The sequence below is a fragment of the Hyla sarda genome, chromosome 4 (genome assembly GCF_029499605.1).
Source record: "Hyla sarda isolate aHylSar1 chromosome 4, aHylSar1.hap1, whole genome shotgun sequence".
In the NCBI taxonomy this organism is placed as follows: Eukaryota; Metazoa; Chordata; class Amphibia; order Anura; family Hylidae; genus Hyla; species Hyla sarda.
The window spans coordinates 77,410,155-77,423,054 of record NC_079192.1 but is presented as its reverse complement, the minus strand read 5'-3'; the positions used below and the strand labels follow the sequence as shown (position 1 = coordinate 77,423,054).

At 43.5% G+C, this 12,900-nt stretch overlaps 1 protein-coding gene across 2 annotated transcripts in view; it reads right to left on the bottom strand.

The window, feature by feature from the left end:
* GMCL1 (germ cell-less 1, spermatogenesis associated) overlaps positions 1 to 12,900 on the bottom strand; it is a 124,478-nt gene that overhangs the window by 84,753 nt on the left and 26,825 nt on the right. The window contains exon 1 of one of the 2 annotated variants that reach the window (XM_056571438.1): positions 8,374 to 8,508. The exons of the other annotated variant lie outside the window; for it this stretch is intronic. The gene's annotated coding sequence lies outside the window, so the exon portion shown is untranslated. Of the gene's footprint in view, positions 1 to 8,373; positions 8,509 to 12,900 lie in introns of those variants that run through there. 2 annotated transcript variants of the gene reach the window in all.

Below are 12,900 nucleotides of genomic sequence, written 5' to 3'. Positions count from 1 at the left end.
GGTCAAGATGGACAGCCCGGACCCACTCAACTCTCCCTTTGGAATCTGATGGTCCCTGCAGCTTAGATGGGCGACGATGGATGGCTGCTAGGGAAGGACCAACAGAGATACAACTGGGGAAGTGAGTAAAGAACGAGAGGGGGGTAAGTATGATGACGAAGGTCTAGATGATGATGGGGGATGAGGGGGAGTCTGGATGATGACAGGGGGGGAAAATGATGTATTTTCCACCCTAGGCTTATACTTTAGTCAATAAGTTTTTCCCAGGTTTTTGGAGTGAAATTAGAGGCCTTGGCTTATGCTCTAGTATATACGGTATTCAGATGCTACAATGACTACAGTGTGTACCCTTACCTAAGGCATGTTACAGGATGCAGATACAAAGGAACTATATGGTAACACCACAACAGATGCCGCGGTCTGTTAAAAGCATCTCCGAATGTCAACAGTTTATTTATCTAGAGTAGAGCTGGGCGGTATGACCAAATATGTGTATCACAGTATTTTTGTAACTTATGGCGGTTCCACAGTATAAAGCGGTATTTCTTTCACTCCCCCCCCAATCATGTGACCCGCCAGCGCTGTTCTGCCCCCCCCCCCCCCCCCAATTAATTATCAGCCCAGCGGGGTACTACTCACATATGTCAAGCACTGCCATCCTCCTCTTTGTTGGGGGCCGCTGGCGCTGAAACTCACTGTACGCCAGTGGTCTCCAACCTGCGGACCTCCAGATGTTGCAATACGACAACTCCCAGCATGCCTGGACAACCAACGGCTGTCCGGGCATGCTGGGAGTTGTAGTTTTGCAACAGCTGAAGGTTCGCAGGTTTGAGACCACTGCTGTACGCTGTATCCCTATGCCCGGGCTGCAAAAGATAAAGAAAATAAACTTTAACCCACGTACGTCGGCCTTACGCTGGGGACTGGAACGTTTGACAGCCGTCAGCCTATCACCAGCCGCAGCGATGTCCCGCCCCGGCCAGTGATAGGCTGAGCCCACTGTCATGTAAGAAGACGGCAGTGCTTGACATGTGAGAGTAGTACCCCGCTGGGCTGATAATTAATTGGGGGGGAGCAGAACAGCATTGGTGGGTAACATATGATTAGTTCCCCGATGTGGGGACAGCGCTGCGCTGGGCTGATTCATTCATTCCCGAGGCGGGAAGGGCCCAAACGGTATTGCGGTATGGGAAAAATTCATATTGTGCAGCCCAAACATTTCGGTATTCGGTATGAACCTGTATACCGCCCAGCCCTAATCTAGAGTCCAGTGGTTTTCAAACTGTGGACCTCCAGATGTTGCAAAACTACAACTGCCAGCATGCCTGGACAGCCATACTGTGAGTTTTAGTTTTTCAAGAAACTATTTTGTCTTAGTAAGATTGGTAAGTACACGACAGCCGGCAATTAGACTTTTTTTTTTTTTTTTTTTAAGGGTGCAAGACTTTCCAAAGGTTTCTGCGAGTGTCTAAAAGCAGCATGCCAACTATGATCAAAATCCCGATGCAGGGCTCTAGATGGTGGTATGGGCAGTCATGATGAGACATTTCCTTCTTAACAATCTTGCTAAAATGTATCCAGTTTAAGGGTCTTTTCAAACGTACAGTATTCTGTGCAGATTTGAAGCTGTGTTCAGTTTACATTGAAATCTGCAGCAGAAAATCCTGTGCATCAAATCTGCACAGAATACTTTGTGAGAATAGACCATAAAAGGGGTACTCCAGTGGAATTATTATTATTTTTTTTTTCATATAAACTGGTGCCAGAAAGTTACAGATTTGTAAATTACTTCTATTAAAAAATCTTAATCCTGCCAGTACTTTTTAGCAGCTGTATACTACAGAGGAAATTCTTTTCTTTTTGGCCTGTCTACAGTGCTCTCTGCTGACACCTCTGTCCATTTTAGGAACTGTCTAGCGCAGCATATGTTTGCTATGGGGATTTTCTCCTGCTCTGCACAGTTCCTGACATGGACAAAGGTGTCAGCAGAGAGCACTGTGGTCAGACAGAAAATAAATTCAAAAAGAAAAGAATTTCCTCTGTAGTATACAGCTGCTAATAAGTACTGGGAGGATTAACTTCTGGAGCTAGTTGACTTAAAAAGATCTTTAAAAAAAAAAAAAAAATTCCAAAGTGCCCCTTTAAGACACTAGTAAATGCAATATCATCTACCGAGTGGCCCAAGAGACGTGCACATCCAGACAGAGCACCAGAATCCATATAGATTCTTTTAACGTAGAGACGACCGCCTGGAGATAAATCTGGTTATCCCAAGATTTTAATTTATTAAAACTTAGGGGATATGTATCCAGTTGTTGGGGGTTCAACCACTGGGACCTCCACTAATCACAAGAATCGACAACCACTGCATCCATTCCTTATGGGGCTTCTAAAAGCTATTCGAGCTATGGCTGGCTACCTCCAGAAGTCCCATAGAGATCTTATAGAGCAGTGGTCAAGCATGCACACTGCAGCTTAGGCTGGGTTCACACTACGATTTTCAAATACGGTAACCGTATACGGTTTTCCGGAAAAAAACGTACACGACCGTATCCTAAACCGTATGCATAGAGAATGCATTGTAAACCGTATTCCAAATGTTGTGTACGATTGCATCTGTTTTGCCGATTTTTCAACCGTAGGCAAAAACTCATTTGTCAACCATTTGTCAAATGTCAACCACATTTTTGCCTCCGGTTGGAAAACCGTATGCGAACCGTATGCGGTTCTTTTAACATTGCTGTCTATGAGAACCGTACACAGAATTTCAGAATACGGTTGCACACGGTTTTTTCTAATCCGTAGTTGACACATGCGCAGAAGGAATTTCAATAGAAAAATAGTAACTTTATTAAATTGCTTGAAAAGTAATTCCAACAAAATAGCAAAACCTTTGGCAAAAACGGATGCAAACGGATAGAACCGTACGGGGAAAAACGGTATTTGGAGTCATACGGTTGCATACAGTTTTTGCCATATGTTTTTTAGCGGAAAACCGTATACGGTAAGCGTATTTGAAAAACGTGGTGTGAACCCAGCCTTACTCAGGGCACAAGCGATCAACCTGTACTTGTGACTGGTAGGGGGTCCAAGCATTTGAACCTCCATCAGAATTATATCCCCCACCCTGTGGAGAAGTTTTGATTTTGGAATAAGCCATTTATTTAAACCTTTGGGCCCAGTATCATGAAGACAGGATGGGTTTTGCAGCTCTCGTCATGCTAGCACATATGGCTTTTTATGCCCTTAGATAGAAATACACTGCCCTGCAGTCCTAGCCCTTATGTTTTGACTTTTTAGTAGAGAAGTGTCTATGGAACTTCTGTCTATTTAAGTCTATGGGAGCTACAAGATCAGACGAGCGAGACTTCACTAGACCGCCATGGGAATTCCCTATAGATAGAATGAAGTGTATGAGTTACTTAGACATGTTTACTTAGCCCCCGCGTCTCACAGGTGGATACAAACCCTAACATACATTTCAGAAAGAGCAATGACGGCTCCTCCTGGAATACTCGTGAAGCCGTGGGTAACTATTGGTTACTTGACGTGCAAAGAATGTTGGGAAATGTAACATTTCACAGTAAACACAAACAACTCCATATCGCAGCTCATTATAATACTACAGATAACTAAACTGTTCAACACAAACAGAATATAATTATAAAGTCTCATCCATTCTCATCTGAACAAAAGCTCATTCTACCACAATAAAATACACTGAAAATATCATAATGCAAACAAATGCCAGTGGCTTCCCTGTACACCTGTCAAAGCTAAAAGTCCAAAATCCTGCATAGCAATGCTTTAAGGGGTACTCCAGTGGAAATTTTATTTATTTTTTTAAATCAACTGGTGCCAGAAAGTTAAACAGATTTGTAAATAACTTCTATTAAAAATCTTAATCCTTCCAGTAGTTATCAGCTGCTGAATACTACAGAGGAAATTATTTTCTATTTGGAACACAGAACTCTCTGCTGACATCACGAGCACAGTGCTCTCTGCTGACATCTCTGTCCATTTTAGGAACTGCCCAGAGCAGCATATTTGCTATGGGGATTTTCTCCTACTCTGGAAAGTTCTTAAAATGGACAGAGGTGTCAGCAGAGAGCACTGTGGTCATGATGTCAGCGGAAAGCTCTGTGTTCCAAAAAAAAAAAAAAAAAAAGATTTCCTCTGTAGTATTCAGCAGCTAATAAGTACTGGAAGGATTAAGATTTTTAATAGAAGTAATTTACAAATCTTTTTAACTTTCTGGCACCAATTGATTTAAAAAATAAAAAATAAAAGGTTTTCCACCAGAGTACTCCTTTAACCCCTTAAGGACGCAGCCAGCCCTTTTTCGCAATTCTGACCACTGTCTCTTTACGAATTAATAACGCGAAAACACTTTTGTCGAATATTCTGATTCTGAGATTGTTTTTTCGTGACATATTCTACTTAATTTTGGTAGTAAATTTTCAGCGTTACTTGCATCCTTTTTTGGTGAAAAATCCCAACATTTCATGAAAATTTTGAAAATGTTGCATTTTTCTAACTTTGAAGCTCTCAAATTGTAAGGAAAATGGATATTCCAAATACATTTTATTTTTCTTCACAAATACAATATGTCCACTTTATGTTGGCATTAGAGATGAGCGAACTTACAGTAAATTCGATTCGTCACGAACTTCTCTGCTCGGCAGTTGATGATTTTTCCTGCATAAATTAGTTCAGCTTTCAGGTGCTCCGGTGGGCTGGAAAAAGTGGATACATTCCTAGGAGACTCTTTCCTAGGAGTTCGTGATGAATCGAATTTACTGTAAGTTCGCTCATCTCTAGTTGGCATCATAAAATGGACATATTTTTGCTTTTAGAAAAAATTAGAGGGCTTCAAAAGTAGAGCAGCAATTTTCAAAAATGTCATGAAAATTGCTAAATCTGAAGGGACAGATGTTACAGAACTACAACTCCCAGCATGCCTGGGCAGTCCAGGCATGCTGAGAGTTGTAGTTTGGCAACATCTGGAGGGCTACCATTTGGGCACCACTAACAGTGGTCTCCAAACTGTGACCCTCCAAATGTTGCAAAACTACAACTCTCAGCATGCCCAGACAGCCTTTGGCTGTCTGGGCATGCTGGGAGTTGCAGTTTGGCCTTCCTAGTGGTTGCCACAGTAAAGATCACTTTACTTTCACTTTCAATTCCCCCATCCCCCCCACTGTCGCTTCCCTACCTGAGCCAGGATCCAGCAGTCTCCAGCGAAGATCCGGGGTCCCCAGGCATCTTCTTTGAAGGTACCCGGCCTCCATCTTCTGTCCATGCTCCCCTCGACATCCAGGGGTGGGCAGAACGGGGGGTTGCCATGGCAACCCACTGTCCTGCTCTGCCATTGGTCAGAATCAGTTCTGACCAATGGCAGGGGGATAGGAGGAGATCGCAGCACTGCGACCTCACTCCCAGCCCTCAGGATGATTGGGGCTGTCCCTGACAGCTCCGATCATCCCTATTTTCCGGGTGATCGGGTCACCAGAGACCCGATCAGCCCAGAATAGCAGAAAATCGCATGTCTCAGGACCCCATTGGGCGATGAGCCGGGGACCGGAATTCCCACGGGCGTAAGCATACCCCCCACGTCCTTAAGGACTCGGGATGCAGGGCGTATGCATACGCCCGGCGTCCTGAACAGGTTAAAGGGGAACTCTGGTACTTATCTTGTCCTCTATCCACAGTATAGGGGATAAGTGTGTGATCCCAGGGGTCTGACAGCTGAGACCCCTCCCCACCCCCCATGATCTCCGGCCCGGTGCCCCGGCTCTCCACACGAACTGAGCAAACACTTTACAGAGGTATGGACGACACACCTCCTCCATGCATCTCTATGGAAGAGCTGGAGATACACGAGTACAGCGCTTGTGTATCTCCTGCTCTCCCATAGAGATGCCTGATGGGGGCATGAGGACAGCCGTGCAGGAGATCTTTGGGGGGGGGGGGGGGTCAGACATCTGGGACCAGACTAAACACTTATGGACATGGCATAAGAAATTAAGTACCAGACCTCCCCTTTAAAGTTTTACTGCTCAGACATGTCAAAAGATGTTGATCATATCAGATCTCACTATTAGGTCCCACTGTGAGTATATGTTAAATGCAAGGAAAGCGAGCAGCACTACGCTCCGTGTCCTGGCGGGCCAAGAGGTCCGACCTTATATGAAGGAAAGGTCAAATTTGCCTGCCAGAAAGTGGAGCACAATGCTACCTGCTTCTATGGATAATAACTCACATTTGCATAGGGACCTAATAGTGAGACCAGATACGCTCAAGCCCTTTAGACATGTCTGAGCAACATGACAAAAGTTGTATTTCATGACAGTACCACTTTAACGCTGAATTCACTACAGTACAATACTGTGTGTAGATGGGAGAATATGTGGTACCCTTTTGTTCAATAGTACAGATTGGATGCACGTCTCAGATATACCATTTATACATGAGCCATGTTTAAGGACAACAATGTCCGAGAAATGTTAATAATTTGGGGCTGGAGGTATTTATTTTCATATGGTCTATATACTAGTACTCAGTCTAGAATTTCAAACCTTACATCTTTTGATCTCATGATAGAAATGGCTTATACACTTTCAAAAAGGGAAACCGCTTTTTTACTAGATCAAAAACAGAATTCTTGAACAAGCTAGAAAACTATAGAATCCATCCGAACCTAAGTCAGACAATTATTCCAGGACCTTTTTTTGCTATGACCTTATAGGATTGTTTCCCAACCAGGGTGCCTTCAGCTGTTGCAAAACAACAACTCCCAGAATGCCCAGACAGCCTTCAGCTGAGATTTCCTGATGTAGGATTCTCGTTGACGTCAATAGTCTGCCCGTCTCCCAGTGAACACAGATTTCTAAGAAATAGAACAGTCTGAAAGATTTATACACATTACGGATGCGAAAGCTCTGCGGAATCATCTACGTAAATGGTCACTAAACATTTATTTGACTATTCGGGTACATTCACACTGACAAATATCTGCGAGGAATTTGCACTGAACAAATCCGCTCAGAAATGACAGTTTTTTTCCGTGCGGAATCTGCGCGGAATTCCGCACAGAAATCAGTGCGGAGATCAGCGTAGCATAGGTGACATTGTAAAAAAAATTTTGCGCGAATCCCGTGGGAAGTGTGGCGGCCTGAAAAAAAAATTTACATTGACTTCTATGGAGTTACAACGCGAATTCCGCATGAAGAAAGAGCATGTTCATTCTTCATGCGGAACGGAATTCAGTGACGGAATTCCGCTAGCGGAAATTCCTCAGTGTGAACTGAGGAGCAGAATTTGTATTACATGCTATGGGTTTTTCACTGCTGAATGATTTGGAGAGGAATAAGAGAGCAGAATTACTCGTGGAAATTCCTCTCCAAACCCTCAGTGTGAACATACCCTTAAGTTGACAGAAACAACTTGGCACATAGGATTGACTACACTGTAGTGTCCACAGTGCCTATGTAGACGTGTATATAGGAGTACAGACTACAAAATGTAATGTCTAATCCAGTGTTTCCAAACCAGGGTGCCTCCATGTGGTGCCCCAGTCTACTTACCGCGTCAGGTGGAGGTCACTATATAGTGCCTGATTCTGTCACCACAGCTCCATGTCAAAATGCATTAGGTCATGGCAAATGCCTTTATGGTGGTTCTACCTTTAAAATGCCATTGTACATTTAGTGTCATATAAAGAGTTAATGTTTCTGTGTGAGGATGTGTAAGAAACTACATGAGCAGTCCAGCCAATCAGGGCCTACTGCCTTGTCTCCATACCGGCCTGACCAGACAGGGATGAGTTTAGTCCAGTCAGAGTAGTTAGTTGAAAATGAAGCGTGAGACAGGAGAGAGACAAGTCCTCTTCTGTGTGACCTGTTCCATTCCTCATGAGGACAGACCCAAGACTCTGTTGCTAAAACATCGGATTAAGAGCGACTACACTCTTCACACGGACCCCGCCAACCAGGTCGTCAGCGCAGTCCAAGTGAAGCTTTGAGGACAATAGAGGCATCTAATGGATCTCAGAGCACCCACAAAGGAGTGCTGTGAGGTATAAAGATACTCAAGCCGCACCTGTCCATTAGAGTCCATTGTGGTGGAAAACACCAAAATTGGAATTCCTACTGTGAAGCAGTTCAAGTCAGTGTAGTCAGCTCCCATAAAGTCGTGTCTATTCAAGTCCTGTCTAGTCAGGTCTAAGTCTGTCAAGACTAAGTCCCAGCAATTCAATAAGAGCAACTGTGGTTTCTTGCTTCATCCACCGTTACAATCACTGTACTGTCCGGATTACCTTCTTGCAATTGTTCAAGTGGTTACCTTAATTTGGCATTTAGGAATATTGTTTACCTGGGGCTTGGCATCGGTAACTGCTTTTCCTTGGCATGTAGTAGGTTAACACCCCTAGCGTCGTGAACATTGTCCAACTGCCACCTAACCTGATAACATACTCTACACGCCATACCCCTGCCTGCCACATCCAGCTGTATCCAAACTACAACTCCCAGTATGCTATCACTGTCTGAAGTGGTATAAAAGTTTAAAAAAAGGGGGATTGGCATAGATCACTTTGAGTTTACTATTCTGCATTACATTGTTTTGGGTTTTCAAACGGTTAGCAAAGTAGCGATCCTACTAAGGGATGAGAGCTTGCTCTCTGGTGCCACCAATTGGAGATAGCATCCTTACAAGTCAATGCTCATGCTTTGAGCTCAAGTGTCAGAGGCTTGCCAAGTGATGGCATGCATGCCTCCTCCCTCCCCCACCCCTCCTTGCTTTATAGATTTAGGGTACGTTCACTCGTACGCAGATTTGATGCGCAGGATTTGATGCACAGGAATTTCTGCTGCAGACTTCAATGTAAACTAAATGACTGATCAGTGTTTCTAATCTGCAGTTACAAATTCTGCACATCAAATCTGCGCAGGATCCTGTAGGCGTGAACGCACTCTTACAAAGCTTTTAGTGCTGGAAAAAGGGCTCTGTACCTCAATCATTTGAGAAACAGAGAAGGCAGATTCCCTGAATTGCAGGAATGCTATCTCCAATAGGTGTGGCACCAGAAGACAAGTCTTCCATCTGAAGAACTAATTTGCATATTGTTTTTTCCCCCATGGAGCAGTGCATGCACTACAAGTTTACACACACACACACACACACACACACACACACACACACACACACTGTCCTCAAGGAGAAACTTTAGTGATTTCTACAACAAAAAAATATATTTATATCAATTTCATTGAAATCTTTTAGTAGAATAAAAATTCAGTCATGTGCTTTCTTTTCTGTCACAGAAAGGAGTTAAAATACAGTTGTGCACTTGAGGATCCGACACGAGGACAATGGCAGCTCACTGCTTTGGGATCCCAATTACAGCATTCAGGGGCAAATATATTGAAGATTTTTAAGAATAGATATGTGGAATATTTGCCTTTTGAAGACTGCTTCAATAACTTCTACTTAGCCTCCATTATTCTTGGAGAATGCAGTCAAGCACTGCAATGGTTGAATCTCTTTTGTGACATGGGAAATTATTCCCTTTTTAAGTTGCTATTCAGAATAGGGGACGTTGGCAGTCTTATCGGATTTCAAGATGTAGAATTGAGAGGTTCTGTATTTGACACATCTTATTACTATTTTCCTTTATTTTCTGCAGCAGTATTGTGTAAGTTATAAGGAATTGCAGTAGCAATAAAAAAAAAAAAAATTTTTTAAATGTAATCTCTTAAAAATGGTTATAGAAAATGAAATACAATACACAGGGTTAGGCTAGGCTTCCACTGAGGTTTTTTCCCACCAGTAAAACTGCCACAGATTTTTCCTGTGTTTTGGCAGTTTTTCTGGGTGTTTTTTCTGGCGTTTTTCCTGATGTGTGGAAAAGGCCATATTTGTCCCCGTAGCAGTCTTCAGGTACCACTCTGTGAGTCGGATTCTGAGCGCCCGGTCCACAGAGTGTAAGGAGGTTGGGAGTGATGTATAGCATCACTACTCACCTCCCCCGGCCGTATAGTATACAGGGGGCATAGTGTACCCATGAATACTGTACAGTAGCCGGGAATCCTGTCACCAGACTGACCGGACTCCTGCTCCTATAGCCCCTTTTGGCGGTATACACTATATTCAGCTATCTATAGGTAGCTGTATATAGTGTATACAGAAGAGGCAATCCCCTTACCTCCCTCGCTCCCTATCAAGTCTCTGTAGCTCTGCCACCGATGACTTCATTAGGGGTGGAACTACAGATGGAAGGCAGAGTGATAAGTATGAAGCTCTGTTCACATTATACATTGTGTGTAATGTGAACAGACCCTTCTGCCAGTGTCTTCCCAGACAGGGAGACTCCAGCTGTTGCCAAACTACAACTCCCAGCATTCCTAGCCAGCCAAAGGCTGTCTGGGCATGCTGGGAGTTGTAGTTTTGCAACATATAGAGGCTCTCTGTCTGCAGCTACCTGCAGCTAAGGACAGATCACAGCAGATGTCACTCCTGACACCCACTGTGATCGTCCTGTATGATGTATAGATGTGGCCGGCCACTCTTCTATGGTCCCCTGCACTGACGTATATATACACCTATACACCTATTTCCCGAAGAGAGTTGTGATAGGCTGGAACCATCCGGCCAATCACAGCTCTCTGCGGGAAATATGAAACTGTGATGTGAATAAGGATAGCAGAGAAGAGCAGCAGTGCCGCGGCTTCTATACATTATATAGGAGGAACACAACAGGTGTCAGAAGTGACACCCGGGGCTATCTGTCTATTAGTGCAGGTACTACTACTTCCATCATGGAAGTCTGTTCCATGCTGGGGAGTAGTGGTACTAAAAAAAAAAAAAAGGGAAAAAAAGTTAAACACACGCGCACTTTATTAAACACATTATTAAAATACATTACTAATAAAAAGCTTAACAGGATGAATTTAAAAAAATATATATTTCTAGAAAAAGATACATTTTGTTAAATACAATTTTTTCCATCACTACTGAATAATTTTTTTAATTGTACCCTACGAAATTTTATTTAAAAAAGTATCTCCATCACTTTTCTGGACGACTTAAGTCCAAAAAAAGAATAAAAACCGCCTGCAAAAATGCCAGTTAAAATCCACATGTCGTTTTTCATTCGCATAGACTTCTATGGAAGAAAAACACCAAGAATTTCCCGGGGAAAAAAAAACGCCAAAGTCTCAACAATAGGTGGAGAGTGGATCTGGCATTTTGCAGTTCACTACTGACTTGCAGCTAACATCTGGCCGCAGCGTTTTTTCACAGAAAAAATGCTGTGTGGCAAAATGGGCGTTATCAGTGTTTTTGCATGAAAAACCTCAGTGGAATCTTAGCCTTATAGCGCAGGTGAACCCGATTACAAAGAGGTATTACTTACCAGAATCCGTGGTACGGTTCTTTAAAGCATACCTGTCACTTCACGTGACTTTTTTTTTTTTTTTTTTAGGATAAACTGTGTGTGTACGAGGAACAGCACTATTTCTGGGCATTATATAACCTCCATACAATATATATATTTTTTTTTTCTGCTCTGCAGGCTTCATCTATAATCAGCAGTTCTCCCAGAGGTGGGGAGCAGAGCGCCCTTCACCACAGACTTATTGCTTATCTTGTAGACACAGGACAAAGCGCAGTTTACCGTATACACTCGAGTATAAGCAGAGTTTTTCAGCACGGTTTTTCGTGCTCAAAACATCCCCCTCAGCTTATACTTGAGTGAAGAAGAAAAAAAAAACGCAGGCATACTGGTGGGGGTGGCGAGGGGGATGGGCCAGGCCGTCCATCGCACCCAACTACGCTGCAGGGACCGTCCAAATTCCAGTGGGGAGGGTGAGCCAGTCCGGGCCATCCATCTTGACGTCCCTCCGCAGCCTCATCAATGCAGCGTTACTAGTACGGGGCAGGCCCGGAACGGAGAAGAAGGCCTGCCGGTCAAGATGGACAGCCCGGACCGGCTCAACTCTCCCCTTGGAATTCGGATGGTCCCCGCAGCTTAGATGGGCGACGATGGATGGGTGCTAGGGAAGGACCAACAGAGCCACAACTGGGGAAGTGAGTAGAGAACAAGAGAAGGGAGTACGTATGATGACGAAGGTCTAGATGATGACAGGGGGGTCTGGATGATGACAGGGGGGGGGAGGGATAATGGGGGTCTGGATGTTAACAGGGGGTCGGGAGGGGGGGGGGATGATGTATTTTCCACCCTAGGATTATACTTGAGTCAATAAGTTTTTCCCAGGTTTTTGGGGTGAAATTAGAGGCCTCGGCTTATATTCGGGTCAGCTTATACTAGAGTATATACAGTATTTTCCAAGAAGATTTGAGCAGCATAAGGGGATGGGGTCATGTTTGGTAACAGGGGAGAGAAGCATTTTTTGTGTAATAAGATACATTATAAAGATTCTTATATTCGCTTTCATTATTGATCTATGCAACGTTTGTTCAAATAACAGCGCCTCTTTAATGTGGCAGGGTGTGTGCTTGACCACCAATAATAAGTGGACATCTTCTAAATAACATTTATTACCTATCCTATTGACAGGTGATACATTCCTATTGTAAAAATGCCCTTATCTACATGAATAAAAAGACAGCATTTAAAAAGATATCACTGTAAGCTTAAAGGGGTACTCCACCGAAAAAAAAATCAACTGGTGCCAGAAAGTTAAAACAGATTTGTAAATTACTTCTATTAAAAAAATCTTAACCCTTCCAGTACCTATCAGCTGCTATATGCTCCACAGGAAGTTATTTTCAAATTTTCTTTTCTGCATGACCACAGTGCTCTCTGCTGACACCTCTGTCCATGTCAGGAACTGTCCAGAGCAGGATAGGTTTGCTGTGGGGATTTGCTCCTACTCTGGA